At 37.0% G+C, this 13271-nt stretch overlaps 1 protein-coding gene across 21 annotated transcripts in view; it reads left to right on the forward strand.

Moving 5' to 3' along the window:
• The window catches only part of BAZ2B (bromodomain adjacent to zinc finger domain 2B), a 117083-nt gene that overhangs the window by 12224 nt on the left and 91588 nt on the right, over positions 1-13271 (forward strand). For 19 of the 21 annotated variants that reach the window (XM_059852387.1, XM_059852373.1, XM_059852375.1 and 16 more), the window contains exon 2: positions 8324-8431. The exons of the other annotated variants lie outside the window; for them this stretch is intronic. The gene's annotated coding sequence lies outside the window, so the exon portion shown is untranslated. The remainder of the gene's footprint in view (positions 1-8323; positions 8432-13271) is intronic. 21 annotated transcript variants of the gene reach the window in all.

Raw genomic sequence — 13271 nt, forward strand, 5'->3', positions numbered from 1 at the left:
ATCAGTATAAATTTAATTTTGAAAAGCAGAAGTGTAAGACTACAATTTCTACAGGACTTGAAGAGAAGCTTAGTTTCTTAAACAAGACATTTAAGTTCCTTTTTTTAATGTTCTGTCCTTGTAAATAGATTATTATATATATAAAAATCAATGAAATAATCAGAAGTTGCATTTTTAAAAGTGTATGGCCACAGGATGATTAATTTTCAACTTGCCTGTTGGTTCTTTTCTGTTCTGTTTTTTTTTTTTAATGAGCCATAACAAAAAAGGCAGATGTCAAATGATCAGTGATCTGTAGATATCAAACCAAAAGTGAGTTTTAGAACAAGCTTATATCTTGACCATCCTTCCTGCTAAATAAATGTAGTTTGTTAAAAGAAAAAACTATTCCATGGTGGATTCTTACTAATGTGATTCAATGTTTCTTTACTGAGATACTCAGACACTGGTTGATACTTAGGGCAGAATTTTAAAAATGAGTAGCATTTCTCTTGATGTTCTTCTTAGAGGTACTTTGAATTCCATTAGTAGCAGAGTTAAATTAGTGCTAAGCAAGGGTGGAAGTTTCATTTCTGAGCTCAAGCTCCAGCCTTTAGGAGCTTGAAAAGTCAGGGATATTCTTCTAAGAAACAATTAATTCAGACTTGCTCGCTTGTGGCCTCTTATCATGTCATACACTGTGTACACTGTAGTAGTCCTTTCCACACAGTTTTAAGGCTTTTTTTTTTTTTTTTAATATTTTGTCTTTAATCAGCAGACAATCAACTTCCTTTTACAGATTCCTAAAAGACTGTGTTCTTATCCTGAACTTGAAATCTCACAGAGCAGAAGAAAATACTTGCAAGCTTATTTTTGCCCAGAAAGAGTAGGGAAGCGGAAGAAAAATAGTTTAAAACACAAGTTCTAGATTTTCAATTAGGTACCCATTATAGCATCTTCAGGCTGCTGTTAGCTTCCCAACTTGCAGAAACCTAGTAGAACGTCTACTACATTGCTTTTCTACTAGAATAATACTAGTATAATGAATGTAATACATGTGAATGGCTTGAAGTAAAAAATTATGACTACCAGTACTTCCTTATTTTTACACTTTGTTTTCTGAGTACAATTCACAGGGTTATTTGGGTTTTCTTTCCCCCTTGTGTATGCTGCCAAGATTCATACAGTTGCTTCAGCAAGACCGAAGGAATAGGGGGAGTGGAGAATCCTGACAGTAGAGCCCCTTGCTCGCACCTAATTATCAATTTTATTTTAAACTAGGTGAGATTGCTAGCTTGCATTACACTTTCAACTTCCAGTGATATCTTGTAGTCTATTGTTTTGCTGGCACAACACTATCTCAATGTTTTTTGTTCATTAATACCATGGAACTGATATGCAAATTTTATTTCTTTGAACTAGTTGTTACCATAAATCTTTTTGCCAGAAGAATTACTGTTCTAGGCATACAGTTTGTGGTAATTGGGAGTGGGGCTGTGGCCAAACCTCATCCCTAATGGGCTGCAGCTGTGCTGGACAGGTGACCAGTATTGAAGGCAGTGAGACATGGGACGCCGAGGTGTGCTGACCAATGACAAAAGGGTACAGAGAGCACGCAGGTGGAATGCATGTAAGATAAAGGGTATGAAAGGTTAGACTGAAGAACAATAAAAGGCAGATGCTTGAAGCCTTTTTTGGTGTTGGTTGTGGCTCTGCCATTGTTCCAATAAATTACTACAATTCATAGGTTGTTACCAAAATTCTTTATGGCATTTCAGTGTTCAAAATACAGTTAAATACATGCTGAAGGACAGAGGTGAGATTTGTAGAGTTGTGTGTGTAGCTCTGAGCTCGTCAGCATGGGACTACTGAAGTGCATCTGATAAATGGCCCTTGAGGAGTTGAAGGGTCTGGAGCATTTTACCTGCAAGGGAAGAGAGCTTGAACTCCTCAGCTCAGAGAAAAGGTTCAGGGGAATCTCATCACTGTTTAGAAATACCTGTCTGAAAGGTGCAAAGAAGACAGAACCAAGCTCTTTTCAGTGGGTCAGGACAAAGATGGGCACAGACTGAAACACAGGAGGTTCCATGCCATGTGCTCTGGGATTACCCTGCTTGAGCAGGGAGGCAGGACCACATGACCCTCTGCTGTCCCTTTCAGACTGACCTGTTCTGTGAGGTTGCCCTCAAACATCAGGAAACACTTTTTGTTTGTGAGGATGGCTGTGCCCTGACATAGGTTGTCCTGAGAGGTTGCCAAGTCTTCACCCTTGGGAATACTCTGAAGTCATCTGGACGCAGTCCCGGGCAGCTGATCCTAAGTGACTGCTTGGGCAAAGGCTTTGACAAGATGGTCTCCCTTTCAGTCTCAACCACTCTGTGATCCTGTGTGTCACTTGTTCTATATTTTAGGATGTTTTGGTGAACTGTTTAAACTTACTTTGTGTCGGAATGGTACTAGGAGAGCATGCAGAGTCATGAGTTTTGACCAGAAGTGCAGAATATTGCTACAGTCTTGAATTAAGACCCAAATTCTGGGGTCTTCAGAATTCATTGAAATAGAACGTGTGAGGATTAAATTACACGCTATCCAATGTGATCTTTAAAAAGGTAACTTTTTGTTGTTCTATAATTTCTTCGTTTATACTGTTTTGACATTTAATGCACAATGTCCTGAGACAGGAGGACTCCATAAAAGTGTGCCTGAAGAATATCAACAAATATGTCAAGTACAAAATGGGTTTTTTTGTGCTGCTTTTATATCATGTTAGGAGAGAATGTTGACACAGATGTTTTTAGTAACTTCATGCTGAACTGTGTGAGCACAGGGAACCCAGAATTTTATATAGGTTAAACTTCCGTTCTCTTTGCTGCTTTTCCTCAGAATAATAAAAAGGGTTGTTTTTTAGAGATTGTTTTGTTATAAACTTAGTAGGAAGTTCTTCAGTTCTGTCCTTGATGGATTACCTCATATATTTACACTGTCAAATTCTCCCTTACCCAAAATCTCAGGGGAAAGGGAGAAGGGTTGATTTTTCCTTAAGTAAAATTTGTTCCTTTGTTTTTTCCCTGAAAACCAACAGTTATTTCCTTTCAAATTATCTGTGCCTAAACCGAATACTCAGTATTTGGTGTATGTCTCTATTTTGTCAACTATGTTTTGCATGTTAGCAGGGAGCAACATGATTTCTCTATTCCAGAATTTTTAGTGGCTGTCTCTGTTGCAGGATTTGCTTTGCCTTTTCGTTTCAGAGAAATGAACCTTTTGTAGCAGGACTCTGTATTTAGAAAAATCTGTGGAATAGACTTTATCACTGGTGTGGATTATTTGTTTTTTTCAGGTAGCATGTTGGTACTTACCATGTGATCTGATAGATCAACTATATATGCCTGGTAGGTGGCTCATGTCATGCCCTGATGACTTAGGGATAAGCAACAGAAGATGTCCATTAGTACTGTTGGGTTTTTGTTGTGATACAGGCTTTTTTTATTGCCTTTGATATACATGGACTAATTTAAAGCCTTTTGTTGTTCCAGAGGAGTAATATATTAGAGTTACAGTATTAATTTGATAAAATCTGTTCACTGGGTTTTTTTAATGGTTGTAATTCCACCTTCTAGTACATAAAGTGTATGTATGTGTGTATGTTTTGAAATTAAGAAAAACTGTGTTTCCCTTTGGTCTTTGCAATGCTAAAGTTAGCTTATCAGCTGCACTGCCTTGTTTTGGAAGGCAGTAAACTTAAATATAACAAATGTTAAAAAACCAGCAGAAAATCCCCAACAAACCCCTGTTTGTAATGAAACCTCCCATTTTTTCATTTTTAGCAGTTGTTTTGGAAAGTAATGCTGCCTAGTACTAGACGTGTAACTAGGAAACATACTCTATGATTCATTAGCTTGTAATATTTATTGTGATTAATAAGAGAACTGTTTAGATCTAAATGTAGTGGTTATATAAACTGATAAAGATGACAAGATTTTTAATGTAAATAAAGTATTTTACTGAACACTGTAAAATGAAGATATAATATTTGAATGAGATATGAGGTATTTTATTATCCCAGCTTCTTTGAATCCTGATCTATTTTCCTTATTGTGCTAGTTATATTACTAGATATCTGTTGTTAGCATCTTTCAATACAAGGCTATCCAAGTCAGATGTGAATATGTGCCTCTTCTGTCGAAGCGTGAAGTCAGACTCTGGTTCTCAAGAGCAGAATAGAGGTGTATGCAATGGGAAATGCAGAAGAAGGAATGTGGTATTGCTAAGGACTGTGCGATATGTGAAGTAAGTGTTACTCTGGTTGTTTTGTATGACAACTGCTGGTGCAGGAGCCTGATTGTGGTCTTAGAAGAAGGAGTGAGAGCCTAAAATTGTAAGGGTTTGCCCTACTGAAAGGGAGTGGTGCATTTGAATATTGTATTATGTTGACTTGGTTTGTGGATAGATGGAAACTGTAGGTCCCTGTGAGAATATTCCAGTGGCTAAAAGTGTTATATGTGTCCCTAAGGAAGGTACTACTATCTTGAGCAAGAGTGAATTAGAATTGCAATAGATTATTGTTCTTCCTTAACGTGTATTTATAGGTAAAAGCCATCTCTATTGCTAAAATGCTCTGATTTGTTAAATATGTTCCTGTTTTATCTGATGCAACTATAAAATATAAGTAATGATATGTAGTAAATGATTTGATCCTGGCATTATCCAAGTTATTTTTTCTGGAAATGGATTTGTTCTTGTCTTCCAGTACTTCTTTGCCAAATAAGCCTTCCAATACATTACTTAGGATTATTTCCCCCCAGATTTTAATTTGTGAATTCTTCTTTATGAAAATCCATTATGTCCTACCTGCTTCGGATTATGTGGTTTCTTGTGTACTTACGTGGAAGAATTATTTTATGTGTGTATAATCTATCAAGAGAATAATTACAAGAAACTGTAAACAGTACCTATGTTTCTGCCTCAAAAATGCTGCTTCTGCATTAGGTTTAAATTAACTCTTCAGTGTCACACAGTATGGAGGATCTTTTCCTGTCGTGGTATCTTGGGCTCTAAACGCCAGGTGATTGGTAGGGCAGGTTTAGCCAAGATATTGGGAAGGAATTCTTCCTCATGAGTGTGCTGAGGCCCTGGCACAGGGTGCCCAGAGAAGCTGTAGCTGCCTCATCCCTGGAAGTGTCCAAGGCCAGGTTGGACAGGGCTTGGAGCAACCTGGGATAGTGGAAGGTGTCCCTATATACGTACACCTTTGAAAATTTATTTTTACAAGTCGGATTAGTGGTTTTGTAGACAGGCAGGGCAATGTTTCTGTGACTGATGTAGAAGTATAAAGACAGAAGATCTGATTCAAAGGATGTTTAAATGTAGTGGTGCTTGATAACCAAATAATTTCCAATTTCATTTGGTTGCAATGCTTTAGCATGCAGCTGGTAATTCCTTTTATTGTAGAAGAGACAAAATGTTTACTGTTTGTCACATCACAGCATCTCAGTTTTGGAGATCAAACTTTGTTTTTTAAGGACCTGGAAACAATATCTTTGCATGGAAAGAGTTATCTTCTTGTTGTAGTTTTCAGAGTAAACTCTTATATTAGCTCGTGTACTCGACATAATCTAATTGTGAATCAAACCTATATTTCATGCCTTTTCTAACCGTTTGTTACTGGACTTCAGCGCTGGGAAACTTAATAAAAGTGGCTTACTGATATTTTAGATATGTCTCAACTATGTGCTGCCTGTGTGATAAACACATGCCTAATAAAGGTACCTGTACCTTCATCATCATCCTCTTCATCCTAATAGTCTCACTTAACTCGTGTGAGACTTTACAGTTCCATTGCATTTTTGTTCTTAAGTAACTTAATCTATTAATTAAAAAAAAAAAAAAGGCTTTTGAAACTTTCTAATAGCTTTGGTTTTTTTCCTGTTTTCTTCCTTTGTCTGGTTTTTTTCATTCCTGCTTTCTCTGTCTTTTCCTCAGCTGTGTTTGTGTCTGTGTAATTATTGCCTTTATAATACTGTCTAGGAGTCTGAATCATGTGCGATGCAGTGAAGCTTTGTCTGTGACTGGGCCACTATGCAAAATAATAACTGTGTCTTTTTGGCAGACTGGAGCAGCTAGCTATGTGAATACTGAAGCCACGTCTTGCTGCTCCCCTCTTGTTTGCAAGAGCTTCTAGCATTGCAGAGCAAATATGCAGTCTCAAGGTAGAAGTCAGTCTTCAAAGAGAGGATCAAGTCCAGCTAGTGCAGGAATTCTTAGACTTTCTCTTGTTCTTTAGCTTAAAGTGGATGTTAAAGTCTGAATGGCACTTTGCTAGAAGAAAAAAATATTTTCACATTTTTTTATCTTCTAGTGAAGATGATGACAGGAAGAGGAACAGTTTTGAATTTTTACCGACAATGTTTTTTTTCTTCACTTTGTGCTGGCATTATAGAGTTGTTAACCAACATGTCGTCCCTTGTTAAAGAATAGCCTTGACGTAATTTTTGTTTCTCAAATGTACAGAAGTGACACTTAGGGATGTTTTATAGAATGGCCATGCTTTTTAGTCCTAAGTGTGCTTGCTGATCCTTGAAGTGCTGAGTCAGAGAAAAATTCTGTCATGTCTGTAGAATGTGGGAGTCAATGAAAACTAATTAAAATGATGCAAAAGCCTTTCAGCACTTTTGGGCAAGCTTTGCTAAAAGATCATTTTTTCACAAGTGTTGAATCTTGATGAAAATACCTAATTATGGTATAGGCCATGTCATGGCTGACATTTTTGCTTTCAGCCACCATAACAGTGAGAAGTCCTGATCTGGAAAGGTTCATGGCATAAGTGTGTCCAATGTGCTGACAGAACTTTGACATTCCATGCAGCTTTTGTTTCTTCCACAATGCCTTCTTTTTATGAGCAGCCAAGTGTTGGAATCTCACATTGTCGAGCTGCACAAAATGGTCAACAATGTGAAGAAACCCCCATAGCTCAGCTTTCTGAACTTTCTTGCTTTTTAGCTTGATCTAGATAATAATTATGAAAAAAGTGGCATGTTTTGCAGACATACTTTATCTGAAAAATGAAAAAAAAAGACTGTAAAAGGTTGGATTTGTTTTTTAATATGACTGAACAAAATAAAGCCTCCAATTGATGGTTATGCTTTTGTGGTCTGTTACACTGAAACAGAAATAAGTTCAAAGGAGGGGTGTCTTTGTTCTTCACAGAGATTTTTCAGCATTTGGAGGTCAAATAATGAACAATTGCTTTAGTATGAGAGTTAGTAATATTTTTCAAGTGTTTGAAAATGGTCAAACAAACAAGTTTAAATTAATAGAGGCTTATAGAAATTTGACAGTTCAGAGGATAATAAGGATTCTGTGTAGAAGGTATTTACTTTGGTATGATTGTACCAGGGAAAGCTTAGATTGGATATTAGGTACAATTTCTGCTTTGGAAAGGGTTGTCAAACCCTGGCACAGGCTACTCAGGGCAGTAGTGAAGTCCCTATCCCTGGGGGCATTTAAAAGCCATGTGGGTGTGGCACTTGGAGACATGGATTAGAAGTGGCCTTGGCAGTGATGGGGGAACACTTGGACTCAGTGGTATTGGAGGGCTTTTCCAACCTAAGCAATTCTGTGTAAGTGGATCTCTGTACACAGTGATTAAATATGAGAGATGTCTCCAGCTGCATTGATCAAATTACTTGGATAAAAAATACACAGTGAAATTATGTGTGAGCCTCAGGCATTTTGGGGCCAGTTCATAGTTCCTGTGTGCACCATTCTAACTTCCATATTTCCTCTACAGCAGAGGGGTATAGTCTGCCCACTGCAGAATCAAGTACTAACCTAAGGGTTTGTGTGGCTTCTGCTTTCAAAAAGCAGTGCTACCATACTCACTGTAAAAGTATGGTTTCTTACACTTAGGACAGTAGTCATAAAAATGGACAACTCCCATTTGCTGCTGAAAAGATGATTTCTTAGTACAGTGAAATTGATTTAACATTTCTAATCTTCATTCTGTTTGTACAAAGTTAAAATGTGGGTAAAGGCCTTAGTTTCCCTCCCACTTCTAGAATTTTGTCTAATGTAGGTGATGAGTGGGTAGTTTTTTGAGGACTGATAAAATAATAGTATGAGAAAACGTGGTATTTGGGGGGAGTGGAAGTTATGCTTGTGGTTCTACACATCATAATGTGAGTAATGTTCAGTTGCAAATGACTGGAAGAAACAAGAAGATCTTGAAGAAATGAAGCCGAATCTAAATCATATTGAAGATGGTTTAGAGTGTGGGTTTGGTTTTTTTTTTTTTTTTTGTTGGATCCCCACTTCCTGTCCCCTCAGTTGCATTGTTTCTGTTTAGAAGGTGCAGCAAGAGCTGTAAAGAGCTTATCCATTGAAGGGTTCTGCCCAGTGGGGAAGCCTGTGACAACTGAGTCTTCATGGGCCAATGCTTGAGAGAGTCACTGAGGTAAGTGTGTCTCCAGATGGGAGGCTTTTGTGCAGTGACTTTAGTGATTCTCTTAGGTGATTGTAGCATTGGGAACGTCTTGGTAAGGCCTCATCTGGAATATAAATTATTTCTGTTCTGTTCCGGAAGGATTGTTCATATTCAAGAAGCATATTTTTAAAATAGGTGAAGAGAACATACACTGGGATTTTGAGGGTAATCTGGAGATTTGTACAAGGATTTGAAAGAATTTAAACTGCTTTAGTTTAGCAAAATTTAAACCTTGCATCCTCCTTGCATACTTGTGCCCCATGGTGCACAAGCTCCCAAAAAAAAAGTGTAAAGAACATAGAAATTGCAGGATTCAAGCAAAGACAGTCAAGCTGATGATGAACAATTTTAAGGTGAAAACCTGAAACATGTAAAGACTGGAGAAGGAAACCAAATTTGAAGGTGATATTTTATCTGTTATGAGAAGAATTGTGTGATGTGGGATAGGAAGGAAATAAATTTGACCCAGAAGTTATTTTCAGTTCTGTGCTATTTCCAACTGGTTTGTTGAAGAGGGCAGGGGGAGAATTGCAAGCAGTCAAAACCCAACTACATAAACCTTTTAAACAAAATTAAACCCAGAACCCAAAGTCTTAGAGAAAGCAATTGATTTCTGTTACTTGAATGTTCTTCATACCGACTGATGCATAAGTATGATGATGCAATACTGAACTCCTTTTGTACTATCAGTTTTTGAAGTCATAAGGGATAATTTTGCTTTGGCAATTTCAACATTTTCTGAGATTTTTTTTCGTTGATCTTTTGCTCTAAATTATTTTTTTTGAATGGTTCTCCAACATTAGTTCACCAGAGGAGATGAGTCTTAAAAAAACCTGTAAAAATATGTGTGTGGGGTTTTTTAAATCAGGTACTTTTCTAAAACTGTATTTAGGCCCATGACTTCTCTCTTTCTTTTGCCTATTCAGTAGAAGGGGTTTTCAAGAAATATATTGTCATGTATTAGTCTTTGGTAGGTATTGATGACTTTTCTGCTTTTGCAGCTACCAAAACGACCAAAAATGGCATGTCTTGTCTTACATAGACAAATTTGCTTCATTTTTTTTTTTCAAATATTCAGGTAAGTTCATGGGAATAAGGGCCCCCCATTTTATGTTCTTTCTGTGGTGGTTTTGGTAACTACTGGTTACAGATATTAATAGAAGTATGAAACAGGTTGATAATGCTTCCTAATCTCACTTTCTCAGTCTTTTATAAATGCTACAACTTCATTAGCTTTCCTGTCATAGTAAACTTTCAGGGCAGTCAAGTCCTGAATTAATGAATGAAAACCAGGAAGAGTGTAACCTCAAAACAGTGGTCTTTCAGTCTTGGTTTGCAATGTAATTAAAAAGGGCGCTAAGTTTTTACAAAACAGGCATATCTTTTGTAGTATGCTTGCACTGGAGAAATAAGCAAATTGCCATCAAGATAGAAAATGTCTTCCCTCACAGCTTTACGAAAACGTAGTTTTATTTTGGTGCATTCTGCAGTGCTTTCAGATACAAGTTTTGATTTAAATGAGAAGATGCCATTCCCAGAATGTAAACCAGTTATTCTAATCTTGCTTAAAAACCCAACTTGCAAAGTGATAAGAGTAACAAAGGTGGGAATTCACCTCATCCTGATTTCCCACTGAAGTCACACCTTAATTAGCTCCATTTATATGCTGATATTAAGCTCAGGAAGCTTCATTTGTCTTTACCTTCTACACAGTAAGGAAATAATGCAGGGAAGCCTGATTAGGTTACATTAATGTTGCATAGTCAATACTGAAATTTGAAAACAATAAAATCACTCTTGTCCATTATAAGTGTCCCATTCTCCATTGACCAGTCTCAGGTTTTGGTTGTTGATGTGGTTTTAGGTTTGTTTGTTTGTTTTTAGTTTGTTTTTGTTTTAAATACTCAACTTCCACCTCTCTCCATTGTTATTGAGTGTGGAATGTTGGCTGTTTCTGACCTTTTATTCTTAATTTGAATCAGGATTTTGTTTGTGTCTGAAGATAGTTTGTTTTACACTTACTAATAATTGGTTTTAAAAACAAATAAAAAAAATAAACTACAAACAAATGCTTCTCTCTAGGGCCTTAGTAGAATAACTGGGAGTACTGAAAGGAAGAAGAAACTGGTTTCAAGGACTTTCAGTATTGCACAGTTAAATGGTTAATCCTGAGCTTGTCATGTTTGTGTGTGTGCAGTTATGTTTCAGAAAGAGAATATTTAATCTGAAACAATATCATTTGGTCCTTTGTAGTATTTTTTACTGTATGGAGAAGTTAGTGTTGTATAATTTCCTTCAGTTCATGCCAGATCATATCTTTGCATCTGTTTATTCTGTACATTGGACACTGGGGCCAAAACCAGTCTGTGTGCTTTTAATCAGAGAGCCATAGTAGACCCTGTTTTAAAAACTATTTCATGACTTGATTCAAGGCTGAAGAAGCTGTGACTGTTCAGTATCCCTGCATGCCAGGTGCTTAAGTAACTGGTTATCATTCTTGGCAAGTGGCAAGCAGGAACCTGAAGAACTTTTTTTCACTGCCTTCTGCTGAACCTCTAACCTTTCTCCCAGAGTTTAGGTTTTGCAGGAGTGTTCAGTGCCTTCAGGACTTATCCCAAACCCCAAATTCAGCAGTGCCACAGAAATGTGTGTAGTCAGAAGTAGAACGTATGTGCAGAATATTAGCTGAGAGCAAGTACTTGAGCTTTGCGCTTCAGTTAATGCAGGAAGTGCCACGTTTCCAGCTTAAGAAAGGAAATACGCCTTTGTTTTCTGCTTTTGGGAATACAATTCAGGCCTCTAGTCAGCCAGCAGGATGATTGAGAGTGTAGCAAAATGCATACTTTTTTAAGCTTTCCCTCTCTCAAGTGTCAAGTTGTGCTCCAGTTGTTTCAATGGTATAATTACTTTGTGGTATCTTCTATCTTCTCTCTTGTTTTGGTTCCAGTAGGTTAGGGTTTTTTGGTGGTGTCAAAGTATGACAGTAGGCTAGAGAAGGAGAATATCAATGTGTAGATTTTCCCTTGGGAGAGTAAACATGATAACTTTCCTTTATAGGTCTTGATGTTGCCACTGACTGTTGTGAGGAGTGTTTTGTTCTTGGCTGTCCTTTGTCAAGGGAGAAAAATACCTATTGCTTTCCTAGCAGGCCTGGGAGTGTCTGGCCACATTGGTGGTCAGAACAAACAAAAAAAAGCAGTTGGAGTTAATGCCCACACATTTACAGGTTGTAATTTAAGATTATATTTTAAAAAAGTATGGCTGCTGTTGATGCAGCTACCTACCTAGATTTAAATTAGCTAGCTTGCCTAACTCTTCAAGAAGTTCTTGCTCATGTAGATGATTTGAAGTTTTGTTTGTGTTAGCTTATTAGTGTGCTTTCTTATCTGTGCCACTGTGAGGTAGGTGAGCTTTATGCTCCCAGCAGTGTGATGCTGTAGAAAAGGATCTAGAGTAAAAATACCTGTTTTCCTATGCATTTGTTTTCTAAAAAGCATTCCGTCTAAAAGCCCCAATCAAGGCAAAACCAGAGAAAAATCCTGAAATAGCATTTTACTCTAGCATTTTGATACGTAGGCAAATTATTTCGGTTTGCCTAGTTAAAATTGTCTGTCAGTGTAGCTGAAGAGAGCACCTCTAAGCTTTGCAAAGCAAGTCCACATTTAATTTTACAGAAGATATTTTTAAAGTACCAAGCTGTAAAATTTCACTGAATCTTTACACGTCTTCAGTGAAAAAAAAATCTCAGAAAATCACAACAGTATTGGAATTCTACTACTGTAGCAATAACATTTTTCTGAAATGGAAATGTTGCATCTGTTTTGCTGTGTTCAATGTCCTATACACTGTGTGTGAACTAGATGTTTAGAAAAACTGAATCTGTCCGGGGGAAAAAAAAGTCTGGGAAGTAAACAATCCAAACAAGTGCTGAAAATTATTTTGAGTTTTAAATTTTCAGTGCAATATGTGTGGATTGTTTACTGACAGACAGATGCTTCTGAATTCTCATATCATGAGGAGAATTTGGAATTTGCGTGCTAGAGAGCATCACTAATGGAATGAAACTCTGGTTCCATTATAAAAAAATTAACATTTTCCATTATTTTTTGGGAATTATTTTCCATTTTGACAGATTCCTTTGGCTTACTGTGTTTATCAAAGGGGTGCCTGTTGTACTGTATCATTCACAATTTAGTTGTAGTAAAATGCATATGTGTATTTAAGCAGATGGCTGCAAAAAAATAAAGCGTTACTATATAACATCTATCTTCAACTGTTCCTCTTGTAATGGCTTCATATCTGGCAGTGGGAAACACGGTGCTTTCAGTGTGCTGGAAATGCCTCACATACTTTTTAAAAATAAATTTTAGTGTTCTGTTTGATGTGTCTTTGTCCTTGCAAAAGTTGCTTGATGACTTAGTTGATCATCAGTTGTTTTCTGTTTTCAGCAGTGTCACAGAACTGACCATGTTGGTCATAGTAAGTAAGCTGTAGCAGTAAGCACTCTGTTTGTTCTCTGAGAAGCATAACTCATACAGGGAAAAGGAAAATATTATTTACTGAATGGCCTAGTGCTAAGTTCTTCATCCAGGTCATGATTTCAGCCAGACATTAAGTACAGCCTCAGCTAAAACTTACTGATTAGTCTAAGTAAAACTTAGTCTGTGGGTGCAATTATTTTTGTGACTTCAGGTTTAGCTGTTGAGAAGGTCTTTAACAATTAACATAATACTGTTATCATTCTTTCTGGATTACTTTGTATATAAGCTTGAAATATAAATTTGATAGCATGTAATTTTAGTGTATACCT

This window comes from Haemorhous mexicanus, chromosome 8 (assembly GCF_027477595.1).
Source record: "Haemorhous mexicanus isolate bHaeMex1 chromosome 8, bHaeMex1.pri, whole genome shotgun sequence".
Lineage (NCBI taxonomy): Eukaryota > Metazoa > Chordata > Aves > Passeriformes > Fringillidae > Haemorhous > Haemorhous mexicanus.